At 43.1% G+C, this 14941-nt stretch overlaps 1 protein-coding gene across 10 annotated transcripts in view; it reads right to left on the reverse strand.

The window, feature by feature from the left end:
• The window catches only part of LOC103115819 (lipoma-preferred partner), a 474645-nt gene that overhangs the window by 382610 nt on the left and 77094 nt on the right, over window positions 1–14941 (reverse strand). For 9 of the 10 annotated variants that reach the window (XM_060198522.1, XM_060198525.1, XM_060198523.1 and 6 more), the window contains one exon: window positions 13664–13791. The exons of the other annotated variant lie outside the window; for it this stretch is intronic. The gene's annotated coding sequence lies outside the window, so the exon portion shown is untranslated. The remainder of the gene's footprint in view (window positions 1–13663; window positions 13792–14941) is intronic. 10 annotated transcript variants of the gene reach the window in all.

Consider the following 14941-nt stretch of genomic DNA (forward strand, 5'->3'; position numbering starts at 1 on the left):
CACAACAAATAATAATAGCCCATCAGTAAGGGCAAATACTTCTCATTTGTGCTTGTTTATTTGTTTATTTCCAGGGGGGAAGAGGTTGTAGGCACCACCTGCCAGTGGCCTTTGGAGGCTCCATGAGGCTCCCTCCCACAATGGGCCACATGTTCAGAAACTAAAAAGGTGATAATAGAAGTCAACACAATAGAGAAAATCTGTAGCCTAGAATATTAAGAGAATGATTTAGAGGAAAAAAAAAATACAATGCCCCCTGTTTAACGCCCTTTAAAAAAACGAGTAGTGGTAGTCAGGAGAAGCAATATAAATTAAAAATAAAATGGAGGCCAGAGAAGACTGATTTGCCTATGAGAGCCTGTCATCCGTGTCCCCAGCACGCACCGCAAAGACGACAATACTTCTGTTTCTATTTGTTGCCCTAAAGTGGCACGGCTGGTCATTCTGTTTTGTTTTAAATAAAATGGGGAAGCAACAAATATACTAAATCCATCTGCAAAAAAAAAAAAACCATATTTGCATGTGGAAAACAAAAAGTGGGTGTCTGAATGGGTGATTAGGCGTGCAATTGCCCATCTGCTGCCAGGCCTCAGCCTCCTGCAGGTGTGCAAGTCTCAGGAGCAGAGACTCAAGACTCCTCCACTGTGGCGGCTGCAGAAAGAACGCAGTACCCCTTCACAACTAGATCTGTCCTGAGCTGACCCCAGTTCTCACCCATGACCACCCCTACCCCCGCCTGCCCCGTATCTTAAAGCTGAATGCCAGATAATGATGTTTGTCATCCTTTTATTAGATTACAGCAGACTACATCATAGAAGCCATTTACCTTGAGTATCGTCAATGCACGTTGAACACATATTGTTGCGGGTGCTACTTTCATTAGCATGTGTGATCTCTCCTGCACTCTTCACCTTGGTCACTCCACTCCCACTCATGTGCCTGCTCATGCACACAAGTACTTTCGGCAATAAGACCTCTCAGACCAATGAATTACTCCGCCCGTACTAAGTTGCTCTAGTTTTTCAACTAAAAATGGATCGCTACATGATTATTAATAATATGTTCATTAATTTGGGTATCGTCTGCCTCGATCAAACAGAAGGCTTGTCTGCTTAACGTTCATACTTGTATTCCCTGCACCTGGAATAGAGTCACACACACACAGTACCTGCTAAGTAAACACTTACATGAAGGAAGTAGCACTATTATTTGCAAGCCTCTTCACTAAGTACCATGAATTTTCCTATAAACTACAAAAAAGATTTATGTTGAAAACAAACACATTCATTTTATTTGTCCAAGTATTCTGATATGGGAAAAGCAGTGTGATGAGGATGGGGAGAGGTGTGGCAAAGACCTACATAATTTTCTAGAATGATTCAGAGAGAGAGAGAGAGAGAGAGAGAGAAAACACTGAGATTGTCCTCACAAATAAATTCAGTACTACAAAGTCTATGCAGCTATCCTCTGTTAGCCTCATCAATGATATTAAGTGGGACAAGAAGATTGCTCAAGATAAGTCTGCACTTAAATGTGTGCCAAAGGCAAAGAAAAGGAATCGCTTTCCTCCACAAAGACTTCATTTTGAAATAGAAATCTTTTAAATAAATGCACCATGTCTTCTTTTTTTAAAAAAAAAAAATTCCTTTTTGTTGCCCTTGTTGTTTTATTGTGGTTGTAGTTATTATTGTTGTTGTTATCGATGTCGTCTTTGTTGGATAGGACAGAGAGAAATGGAGAGAGGAGGGGAAGACAAAGAAGGGGAGAGAAAGACAGACACCTGCAGACCTGCTTCACCGCTTGTGAAATGACCCCCTGCAGGTGGGGAGCCGGGGGCTCCAACCGGGATCCTTACTACAGTACTTGCACTTCACTGCCACGTGCGCTTAACCGCTGCACTAACACCTGACTCCCATCTTCTTTTTTTTCTTTTTGGCCTCCAGGGTTATCACTGGGGCTCAGTGCTTGCACTACAAATCCACTATGCACTGCTCCTGGTGGCCATCTTTTTCCCATTGTTGTTGTTGCTGCTGTTGCTGTTGGATAGGACAGAGAAACAGAGAGAAGAGGGGAAGCCAGAGAGGGGGAGAGAAAGATAGACACCTGCAGATCTGCTTCACTGCTTGTGAAGGGAATCCCCTGCAGGTGGGGAGATGGGGGCTCGAACCGGGATCCTTGCATAGGTCCTTGCACTTCATACTATGTGCGCTTAACCCAGTACACCACCACCGGGCTCCCCACCCATGTCTTTAGAATATTCCACATGCTCAGAACAAGCAGTACCTTAAAGAGCATCCAATCCAACTTCTTTTTTTATTATTATTGATTTAATAATGATCGACAAGACCATAGGATGAAGGGTACAATTCCCACCACCAGAGTTCCACATTCCATCCCACCTCACCCCCATTGGAAGCCTTACTATTCTTTATCTCTCTGGCAGTATGGTCCCAGGATCATTATGGGGTGCAGAAGGTGGAAAGTCTGGCTTCTGTAATGGCTTCTCTGCTGGGCAGTCCAATTTTTTATTCCCTCCACAAGAAGTCATCATCATCAGACTTCATCTAAACACCTTCAAGATAGAGAACTCAGAACCTCATGAAACAGAAAACCCCATCTGTGGTCTTTTCTTAATACTTGCAAGTTTTTCCTATTACTGTCTTTCCCATATTCTACCTACCGCTCCCATAATTCCTATGCCATAAAGAAACAGTTGGTGTGGTCTGGGAGGTGGCACAGTGATAAAGCTTTGGACTCTCAAGCATGAGGTCCTGAGTTCAATCCCCAGCAGCACATGTGCCAGAGTGTTGTCTGGTTCTTTCTCTCTCCTCCTATCTTTCTCACAAATAAATAAAATTTAAAAAAAAAAAAGAAAGAAAGAAAGAAAGAAAGAAAGAAAGGAAGAAGGAAGGAAGGAAGGAAGGAAGGAAGAAAGAAAGAAAGAAAGAAAGAAAGAAAGAAAGAAAGAAAGAAAGAAAGAAAAGAAAAGAAACAGTTGGTATCCCCCTGTAGCAGAATCCTTCCCTGTCTGCTCTCTCATCTTCCATCTTTCTCCTGTCTCCACACTAACCAACTCCCCTTCCTTCTTCTGTTCCCCAAGAGCCCAATTTCAGGGACCAGGAGGTGGTGCACCTGGTTGAGCACACACATTACAGTGTGCAAGGAGTGGGGTTCAAAACCCCAGACTACCCACATGTAGGGGGAAAGCTCCAAATATGGTGAAACAGTGTTGCAGGTCTCCCTCCCTCCCCCCTCTCTCCCCTCCCCTCTTGGTTTCTCTCTATCTCTATCCAAAATAAAATAAATTAAATTAATATTTTTTAAAAGAGTTCCAGTTTCCAGTGCCATCCTAAACCATCACCTCATTTCTTCCTTTTTGCTCACTTTCTTCCTCTCTCTCAGGACTCCCCTCCCACCCCCACCCCCCAGAGGACCTAGATCTCAACTTAGCTTTCTGGAAAGAACTAAGCACTGTGTTTGGAGTGGGGGATAGGGGTGGGGGAGGGTCCTTGAGTTATCCTTCTGGGCCCTGAGCCAAGAAAATTCTGACCTCCTGACTTGGCAATGTCACCTCTGACATAAATTAAAATAGTGTGAACGTTATAACTCCGTGAAAACAAAGGAGATAAAGATATTAAAGGCATCTTCTGATCCAATCTCAACTCAAAGAAATAAAGAATTCGGCTTCTTGTGCCTTCAGCAAGCCATAGTCAACTAGCCCTGCTTATCCAACTTCCTCAGCTCCCAAAGTTATGTTAAACAAATGTGAAAATAACAATGTGCAATCTTCAACCATCTAGACAGTTGAGAATTCTAGCCACTACCTGCTGAGTGACCTTGGGTAAGACACTTAAAGTTAGCATCTCAAAATAGTCCAGAAAGGAAAACAAGAAACCTCCAAATCATCTCATCCAAAAATAACCACAAGACCTCTGACATGTCTCCGCTGTCCCGCCCTCATCCAGAGTTATGGCAGATAATGCTAAATTATCATGAACTCTTTTCCTCCTCAGTCAGGATACGGCTTCAGAATCCTTCTCAAACATCACCTCAAGGAACTCCTATGCCAAATAGTCACAGGAAATGTGACTCTTTAAAAGAACTAAAGCTCAAAGATGGCTGATGACCTACTCAAGTCTCAAGTGTTAGGGGCAGAACTGGAAGGAAATACAGTCTCTTGGCCTGAAATCATTCCTCTTCTCCTAACTCTAATATTCATGAAAGGTGTTTGGAGTCGGGATGGGGAGTTTGCTACTTCATAAAGTTCAAGGAGAAATATGGATCAATAAACAATTTCTAATTAAGGGGCAGAAACTTCAGGGATGGTTGGGAGAAAGGGGTGCATTTGGGCTGGCCCAAAAGAGCTTTTCTTATATGGGAAGTATATATCTTTAGAAGAAGAAAATTCAAGATCAAGAAAGTATTTCTAGTAGGGAGAAGAAAAGAAAGACAGAGAGAGAGAGAAAGTAAATAAATGACTACGTAGTTGCTTATGAAGTAGAATCTTTGGGATTCTCAGCAGGACACTGGCCATAACAGAAGTGATAGAGATGGAAGTGGGAAACTGGGAAGGGGGAAGAGAGGCAAAGGAGAAGGGGCCTGGTGGTGGGACACACCTGGTTGAGTGTACATGTTACAATGTACAAGGACCCGGGTTCAAGCCCCCGGTCCTTGCCTGCAGGGGGAAAGCTTTGCACGTGGCAAAGTAGGTCTGGCTGTCTCTGTGCAATAAATAAAGATAATTTTTAAAAAATTAAATAAAGACAGGCAAAGGAGATGGCAAGATTGAAATAGTAGAGTCTTGAGTCTGTGGGTGGGGTAGGTGTACACATGTGTCTCTGTGTCCTCACAGGAGCTTCAGCACTCTGGAACAACATTTTTAAGAGAGAGAGAGCAAGAGATAACAGTACTGGAGCTTCCTGTAGTGAGGTAAAGACCAGGCTTGAACTTGGGTCATACTGATTTTTTTTTAAATTCACTTTCAATAGAAAAAGAAGGTAAGAAAGAAGAAGGTAAGGACAAAGTTAAGAGCATATCTCCATCCTCAGTGGCCAAAAAGAAAGGAAAAAAAAAAAAACCTTCTATAAATGGTATTACAGGAACACTTTCATTATGTAAAAGGCTATTTTGTTTTCATGTCATTCTTAGATTACATCATAGAGTGGCTGCAGCCGTCTCGAACCATATTATAAATAAATCACTAGCTTAATCATAGAACGAGCCAGGCCTTAGATTTAAAAGGAAAATATTAGATGATCTTTAATAACCGATACAACTCAAGCCAGCCACCATTGAAGCAGCAGCATGAGGTGATGTCATTCTAAAGAAGCCCAAAAAGGAAGGAATCCAAGAGGGTCAATGCTGGGCAGGTCCCACAGAATTCCGTTTCCAAAAGTGAGGTGGCTGAAGGTAGCTCAATGAAATTGGTCCCCTGAATGAGACATTCTTGTCCTGAAAATCAACAACTACTTTTCCAGCAGCAGCCTTCAAAAGATCTTCCTAGGGGAAACAAAGAACTCTGAGAGTCTCTGGCCAGAATACTTTGAAATGCCTGGACTTGTTAACAGATTATGGTGGTTGCATTTGCACATTGGGAACCCCCAAGCAAACTTACAAATGTGACAACTTTTAGTTTTTCGGGAAAACATAAAATCTGAAGTGGTAGTATGGACCAGGTCTGGTCCAAGCCTAGGGAAGAGCACAAAGTGGGGAGCACTGAGTTAATATGGAGACAAAGAGAAGAACCGAGGATGGGAGGCTGGGCGGTAGAACAGCGGGTTAAGCACACATGGCACAGAGGGCAAGGACCGGCATAAGGATCCCGGTTTGAGCCCCTGGCTCCCCACTTGGGGGGGGGAGAGGGTCTCTTCACAAGCCGTGAAGCAGGTCTATAGGTGTCTCTCTCTCTCTCTCCTCCTCTCTGTCTTCCCCTCCTCTCTCCATTTCTGTCCTATCCACCACCAACAGCAATAGCAACAACAACAATAACAATAATGGCAACAATAACAATAATAACATCAACAACAAGGGCAACAAAATGGGAAAAATGGCCTCCAGGAGCAGTGGATTTGTAGTGTAAGCACCAAGCCCCAGCAATAACCCTGGAGGAAAAAAAAAAAAGAACTGAGGATGGTTTCTAGGCAGGTTGAGTAAGAAGAGTAGAAACTAACGCTTAATGCACACAGGAGAAGAACCACACTTAATACATAATGTCACACATACACGGATGCTGTGTGAGCACAAAAGGCTCTAAGAGGAAGGTGCTACTCACCCCCCCCCACTCTTTTCAGATGAGGAAACATACTTAAAAATGATTAAGTGAGTTATGTAAGATCAGACATGTAACACGTGGAAGCCTTCCTATGCCAAATGCTACCTTATAGAGCTGCCCTAACCCAATGAAAGCAATATCCTTCTATGGGACTTTCAATAAAAATTAAATAATTAATAAGAAAGAAACCCACTGAATGCACACAAAAAAGTACTGAGAGCACAGAGGGGGCTGTGGAGCAGAAAGTAGTCATAAAAGCAGGCTTTCCTTATTTAAGTCTCCCCCTTCTCAAAAATCTTCAAGAGTGTTAAGGCGGCCTCTAAAGAAACCTGTCATCTTCCATAGAACATTCTTCCAAGCTTGGTTTTATATAAAGACTATTTTCATGGCGGGAAGAGACAAATGCTCTGGAGAAGAATTTGCTGCCAGACAGAAGGTATTGGCTGAGGTTTTCTGTCTGATCCCGTCAGTCTCACAAGTAATGTTGTGCACCAGCTCACTGTTCTTAATACAAATGTTATTCATAACTGCAGAGACACACAGTCTGAGCCAAATAACACAGATTTATGCGGCTTTTCAAGACAGAGAATGACCCAACAGAAGATGCAGATCCTGAGATTTCATTAAAGGGACAACAGTGAGGTCTCAGATCTTGATTCTTCCCCATTTTTCTCAACCTGTTTCTGAGATGAAGGAGAAATTACAAAAGAAGGAGGAGGAGGAGGAGGAGGAGGAGGAGGAGGAGGAGGAGGAGGAGGAGGAGGAGAAGGAGAAGGAGAAGAAGAAGAAGAAGAAGAAGAAGAAGAAGAAGAAGTAGAAGAAGAAGAAGAAGAAGGAAAATAATGCCTAAAAATCATGATCTGGCAATGACAAAGAGACTGTGTGTGGAAGGTAGAAAAGATGTACTGAACCAGAGCCACAGAGCCACAGGCACCACAGATGGCTCCTCCCCTGGCTACTTGCGTTTGAAGGCCCTGGAAGATTCTGGCCTCTCCCCAAGTCTCCCTTGGTGTCTCATGTGCAAAGATCTCAAACAAAATGATTCAAAAATGTCCACCCAAGAACATGTAATTGCTAAGAAGGGATATAATGTAGAGGCACAGCATCACAGAATTAATTGAAAACTAGTGTTCTGCCTCTGAAAATTCATGCCAAGTTTGCATCCTGTGCCATCATATATCAATATTTACATTTGTATTTTAAGTAGAGTTAAAAAAAAAAAAAAAAGAGTCTCCAAGAAAAACTTAGCCACAGAAAAGTTCTGGATGTATTCAGTGGCTCCGTGTAAGTCCTGCTCCTACCCTGACGTATGCCTTATACCCTAGGTTATCTGTGGTCGGTAGCACCAACAAAGGTTACCTATGACTCCTCTTCCCAACATGCACACCCTTGTGCAAGTCCTCCCCTTCTGCAAAGGCTGGATTTAGTGCTTACTTCCAGCAAATAAAATGAACAGAGAGAACAATATGTCACATTCAGGATTAGATTACCATGAGTTCCATGGCCTGCGTCTGGGAATCAGTCACAGATCACTTTGGTCTTAGCCAGGTGCTGTGTTGAAAACTGCCCTATGGAGAAGTCCATGTGGCAAGGAACAGACAATGGCACCAGCCAACAGTCTCCAAGCTCTTTTTCTGAATTAGAGCCCTCAGTCTAATAGCCCCCTGAAATGAAACCCCATCGACAATAATGAGTTAAGTAGTTGGGTCCTCCGCAGCCAAGCCTTCAGATGAGACCACAGGCTCAACAGACACTGAGCTGTGTGGCTTCAGGAAACCTTGAGGCAATTCTTCAAGCTGCTCACAGATTCCTGACTCACAGTAATTATTGAGACAGTTAATAAGTGTTTGCTGTTTTTTTTTTTTTTTAATGAAGGTGAGACGTTTGGAGTAGTTTGTTCTACAATAAGTAACAAAAACAGCATCGAAGTTGGGTAGGCCCAGCTCTTGGCTATTGTAACAGCCTTATAATTTTATCATTTTCAGTGAGGCCTCTAAGAAGCTGACCAAAAGAGATCTGCTATCAGGATCTCTTGAAGGGAACTTCAGAGTACAAAGATGGCTACCAGTCTGGTGACATAAGCTCAGCCACATTCTGATCACGCACAACAACCATTTCTGTGTGATTCCCAGTAATACAGCAAGCCCAGCAACATCATGTTAACGGGAACTGAAGATGAAAACCACACTTGGAAGATGAGCAAGTTCTCAGCTGAACAGCCTTATTCTGATGTCACTACGTCCTCTCTCAGGGCTATCTTTTGAAGTCAGAAACATTCCCCCTCTCCATCTCCACTCTCCCCATCTTTCATTCAAACCCCATGACATCACAGGTCATAATTTAACTTCAATTTCCCAAATGCCTCATAGGTCTGAACATACCTGCTATGTAACAAATGTGTCTTTCCAGCAATACTTTTACTTTTCTAATGGTTTATCTGGTGTTTTTTCTTTTCTTTTCTTCTTTTTTTTTTTTTACCAGAGGACTGCTCAGCTCTGGCTTATGGAGGTGTAGCAGACTGAACCTGAGACTTGGGAGCCTCAGGCATGAGAGTCTGTTTGCATAACCGTCGTCATCATCATGCTATCTACCCCTGCACTGTTTGTGCCTTTCTCTCCAGTTAGACTGGCAGCATTTTAAGGTCAGGATGATGTCTAATTACTTTTCCTTTTTGTTTAAGATACACTTACTGGCTTTTATTTTTTAGGAAATAGATAAAAGGAGAGAAGGGGATACCATAGCAGCACTCAGATCTGATACCTGAACCTAGACTTCATGCAAGTCCTGTGCCCTATTGCTGAGATCTCTCCCTCGCAATTATCCGCACCTAATTTATCACAGTGCCCCAAATATCCCAGACTTCACTGAGTTTCAGAAAAGCACTGGTATCAGGACATAGAACATGTAGAAAGACAAGCTACCAGTGAATTAGGAGGAAATACGAGTCGGCGAGCTACAATGGACCCATGACTTTCCCTATCCATTCAGGGAATCCCTTCTCCCACACAGTAACCTAGTGAGGGAATACTTAAGCATTCTTCTGAACTCCCAAATCCCTCCCCAAGGCAGAGTTGCAGTATCTCTACTTCTCTGGGTACAGGGAATAGATAAACCTGAAATTAAGGGGAAAGAAGCAAAATAAAGGGAGAAAATTCTATTTCCATGGGCATCAAAGACCTATTGTAGGACATCCCTCTCAGAGATAAAGCAGGTCGCTACTCAGACCCACATGATTTTATAATGTTTGAAGCAACAACATATAGTGCAGAAAGCTGGTCACACATGCACTACCATCACCTGACCAAGTAACTATACGGAGCCAAGAGAATCACCTCTGACGGAAGTGACCAATGTTTTGCTTCCGACAGAGACTAATACCTGGTATTTCTGAGGACCAAAGAGGAAATATTAAAACTGAAAGCCCTTGGCTACCACCACCAATTGTATACTAGTATCAACAGAAGGAAATAATTTCCTTCCTGACTCCCACTGGGCCAGTCACGCCTGGAGCAGAAGGTGTGATTATCTAATCAAACAACGCAACAGCCAAATAGGCTAGACTGTAGCTTCTAGGGAGTTTCTCAAGCTTTAAGACTGCATTGATCTCTGAATCTACCTCCTGCTGCCTAAAGAAAAAGCAAGTGTGAGAAGTAATAATACACAGTTTCATTTCAATTTCAGCCATCATCATTAGGAACATTTCCAGATCTAGCAACTTACCCAAACTTAGAAGAAATCCTTGTCCATGCAAAGCTGGAGATAATGGGGAAATGTGGGTCAGGCAAAAGGACATACACTGGGCATACACTGCAGACCAGGCACAGTGCTGGGGACTGCAGAAGACAATGTCTTCTTTCCCTTCTATATTCAAGATGAATCTTTAAAGAAGAAAGCAAGTACAATGCCCTACTATGTATGAACCATTCTTTTTTGATTTTTCCCTTTTGTTGTCCTTCTTTAACATTGTTGTTATTGATGTCATTGTTGGATAGGAAAGACAGAAATGAAGAGAGGAGGGGAAGACAGAAAGGGAGAGAGAAAGACAGACACCTGCAGACATGCTTCACCGCCTGTGAAGGGACTCCCCTGCAAGTGGGGAGCTGGGGCTCGAACTGGGATCCTTATGCCGGTCCTTACGCTTTAAGCCACGTGCACTTAACCCTCTGCGCCACCACCTGACTCTCATGAACCATTCTTTATACCCTGCAGAACAGGTTGGCATCTATCAGCAATGTACATACTCTAAACAAACATGAAAATTACGGGAACACTGACTATTTTTCCTGATTCTCACACCAGGAGAATGAAAGTAGAGGATGTTACTGAGCTAAGGCTGCACATTTAATAACTGGAAGACCTTGGGGTACCCAGGCCAACCATATTCACTCTCATTTTATAAAATCACAAATGTCTTAAGTCAGACTAGCCCCAAAGCTTCTTTCTATGTAGTTTCAATTTTCATAAAATCATGAGCCCAACCCACTCTTTCTGGAATTTCTAACAGAGCAATGACTATTGCCTAGTAGAACACCCTTAGGGAAAAGTGTACTCACTACCTTAGGGGTTTTAGCCTCTATTTAGAAATGTACTTGCACCTGTGTCATGACAGAAATCCCACATGATTCTGGAGATACATATATGAACTAGAGGTGCTACCCGTCTTTCTACCAACTGGCTGTATATTATTAAAGGCAATAATCACACACAGCCTAATAATCACTCTGCCTCCTCCAGGGTCCCACTCCTCTAACAGCTCCTAATGAAACATCTTTGCAGTGCTCTCAGCATTCTCAGTGTGACAGCCCAATTGGGTTCTGTTCCTTTCAGAGGATGAGGCAAGAATCCAAGTCTAAAGGGGAATAGGACATGGTGCATCTGGCTAAGCACACATGTTACAGTGCACAAGGTATCAGGTTCAAGCCCCTGGTCTCCCCCTCCAGGGAGAAAGCTTCATGAGTGGTGAAGTAGGGCTGCTGGTATCTCTCTGTCTTTTTCCCTCTCCCCTCCCATCTCAATTTCTCTCTGTCCCTATCTGATAATAAATAAATATTCTAAATCGATTCTACATTCACTCAACCCCTTGTTGAGTCTGTTGTCAGTCTGGTAAGAGAGTTTATAGTTACCTACATAAACTTAGTCCTCTCTCCCCTCCTAGTATTCTGAGAAATTCTATTAAAATAACACCACCACCACTTCTTCATGGCATAAATGCCACGAGGTTTAGGTAGGCTCAATTCCAGACTCCCTGCCAGAGAAGACCCAAGTGCATCCATGCCAGTTAGCAGCAAGTCATTTTCTTGGCCTCAGTGCCCAGACCAGGAATGTACAGTAACCCAGGTCCACGGGGATACAGCAAACAAGACACTTTTGCCCTGAGTGGGAGGAAGGAATCCTAAGGCTGCAGCAGGCAGTTATGTTATAGCCACAGAAGTACAGCATCCTGAGGATGAAACCCACACAAGGAGAAGGGCAGAGCAAGAAGCACTGCAGGAATTCAGCTAAGTTCCGCTCACCTGGAAGTCTACCTGGAACTTGCCAATTTCCAGCTACATCCCCAACCCACTTTGCTCCAGAGTCCATACTCTGTGGAATGAGCCTAAGGCTGCACAAGGGTTTTAGAAGGTAAATGCCACTGTTGGCACATAATGAGGTTCCTGACAATAAAACATTTGAGTCTTTTGCAGCTTGGTCCTGGTAAGGTCCTCTCACCCATTCAGCCATTACACACTTGGTTTTTGTTTTGAATTCAAGTGCAAGTCATCTCATTTCATCACTTAATTAAATCTGAAAATAAACACACACACACACACACACACACACACACACACACGAAAGTAGATAACAAAGACTCACATTTGGCAGCCAGGCAGGTGGTTCAGTGGTGAGAGTGCAGGGCCTGCATGCATGCTTAAGGTCCCAGATTCAATCTACAAAATCATGTTCTGGTCTCTCTTTCTCTTAAAAAATGGTCTTAAAATGAAGACTTGTAGTGCTTAAAGTGTATGATTGCAGAGAAACATTCAAGACCACGTTTGAAATTTTCAGACAGAAGTGTTTCAGAGTCAGAGCAGACCTTCTACCCTATGCAGATGCATGGGAATCCAGATGCCACTTGCTCTTTTGTTTTATGTTGTTTTGTTTGTCTGTCTGTTTGTTTACTTATTTGTTTGTTTAGATATATTGATTAAGCAAAGGCAGCAGAAAAGAACTACAAGCTTGGTCATACTTTGAAAGAAGTTAGGCCTTTCTCAATCACATCAGTTGTGTCTCCATTTGGGGAAACCACACCATAAACACAGCCTAGCATATTACTCATTCAGTGTAAAGTCAGCTTCAGCCTTTAGGACGGAGATCACAGCTTTGAAATCCTACCTGGAAGTCTTTCTCAGAAACCCCTAGTGATTCTTCTCAGATTTCTCTACAGCACAAGATAATCTTCCACAGTGGTTCTATTCACCACCCCACTTTTTAGAACATGATTTTTGCTGGTTTGTTTTTTATAGGATAGAAATTGAAAGAGAGGTAAAGAGAGAGAGGGAGGGGAGGGGGAGGAAAGGTGGGAGGAGGAAGAAAGAGAGAAAGAGAGAGAGAGAGACAGAGAGAGAGAGAGACCTGCAGGACTGCTCCATCACTGGTGAAGCTTCCTCCCTGCAGGCAGGAACCAAGATCCTGAATCGAGGCCCTTGAGGACTAAGCCAGGCACCCCACTGCCGCCCTTACAACACGATGATGTTCTACTGTACCCACTAGACACAGAGTAATCCCCAAAACGAAGGGGATCCTCAGCTGACCTAGTCACTACTCCCCTCTCTGAGTATAACTGGTACAAATTCAGACCCACTGGAAGTCTAATTGGCCACTGAAATAATTGGCCACACTTTGCCAAAGCAAATTCAGCCTCCTCCTCACTCAAAAGGTCATCGCAAAAAACGAGATCACAGCATCATGCACAGGAGAAGACAGGAGTCACGAGGTAATATTACTTTTGTTCTTCATAAATGCCCATAACACCATTCATTGACATTTCTATTTCAGCCTTTCAATCTCAAGAGCACTTGCCTCTGTGCCAAAGGAGAAAAGAGAACAGCAATCCAATTATTGGCATCCTGAGATCATCATTACTCCCAATTTTTCTTCCAATTTTTCTCCTTGTCACCTTCCAAGAGCTGAGTCCTGCCTTTGCTTGGTCATACATTTCATTAGCGTTATTATATCTTACCCACTGCCAGGGAAGTCCACTCCAGAGGAAAAGGAAGAACATTTTGGTTCTTCTCAGGTTCATATCAATAGTTCATTCTACTTACCAGGGTCTTTTAAATGGAAACAACTGATTTTTACAACATGCAAAGTGATGAAGAAAGAGAAGAGTTTCCTTTTCTTCTAAAGACTTACCAGTTGGGGAAAATACTTCCTGCTGACAAGTGCCCAGAGATACAGAACAATGAAAAAAAAGCACTAGACTGGGATTCAGATGGCAGGATTTTGCCCTCCGGTCTGCTCTTCAGTTTCAATGCTCCCACCTGTGGAGACAGGAGAAGGTGGTGACTTAAGACTCTCTCAAGATATTACCAGTTTCTACATCCACAGCTTACTAACCCACTGGGTTGGAAAGAATAACGCTGGATTTAAACCCTGCTGATATAGGGCTTTATGTCTATACCTCCTTCCCCATCCCCAACCCCCTGCCCCACCATCTTCAGCCAGTTCCTAGTACTGACTTGCCTGGGGATGATAAGGAAAGAGAATGCAGGTGTCCAGGTGTCTGTTCCTCAACTCTACAATGAAAACAGCTTCACCATAATATGAGTGGGACAGACAGAACAAATAGTTAGAAACACTTAAAGCAAGAGTACATAAAATCTGACTACAGCCTATAACATGAACCAAGGTTTATGTGTTTGGAGACAAATTTGTTTTTTAATTTTTTTTATTGATTTAATTATGATCAACAAGTCAGCTGAATAAGAAGGATACAATTCTCACCACCAGAGTTCCAGATCCCATCCCTTCCACTGGAAGCTTTCCTATTCTTTATCCCTCTGGGAGTATGAACCCAGGATCATTATGTGCAGAAGATGGAAGGTCTGGCTTCTGTAATTACTTGGAGACAAATGTCTAAGTCTTCTTGACTTCTCTGAACCTTAGTTCCCTTACATGAAAATCCAATAAGCAATAGAGAGCTCAGGAACCTCAACAGTTTCTACTAAGGTCTTATTTCATTGGGAATCATAACTATCTTGTTAAGGGTTATGCAAGAGGGTAAGAAGAGATACAGCGGGAGAGATACAGAGAGACACCTGCAAGCCCTGCTTCACCACTTGTAAAGCTTCCCCCTACACATTGGGGGGGTGGTGGTGGTGCGCTCGAACCCGGGTCTTGGCACATTGTAACATGTTCGCTCAACCAAGTGCACCACCACCCAGTCCCTATTTATTTATTATTAGATAGAGACAGAGAGAAATTGAGAGGGGAGGAGAAGGTAGAAAGGGAAAGAGACAAAGAGACCACTTGTGAAGCTTTCCCCCTGCCAGTGGGGGCCAGGGGCTTGAACCTCAGTCCTTGCGCACTGTAAGGTGTGCACTTAACCAGGTGTGTCACCATCTGGCCCCCATACAAGTATTTTAAGCTATTTTTTTAAAAAATAGTCTTTTGGACTATGGAGGCAGCCTA

Source organism: Erinaceus europaeus, chromosome 9, assembly GCF_950295315.1.
Source record: "Erinaceus europaeus chromosome 9, mEriEur2.1, whole genome shotgun sequence".
In the NCBI taxonomy this organism is placed as follows: domain Eukaryota; kingdom Metazoa; phylum Chordata; class Mammalia; order Eulipotyphla; family Erinaceidae; genus Erinaceus; species Erinaceus europaeus.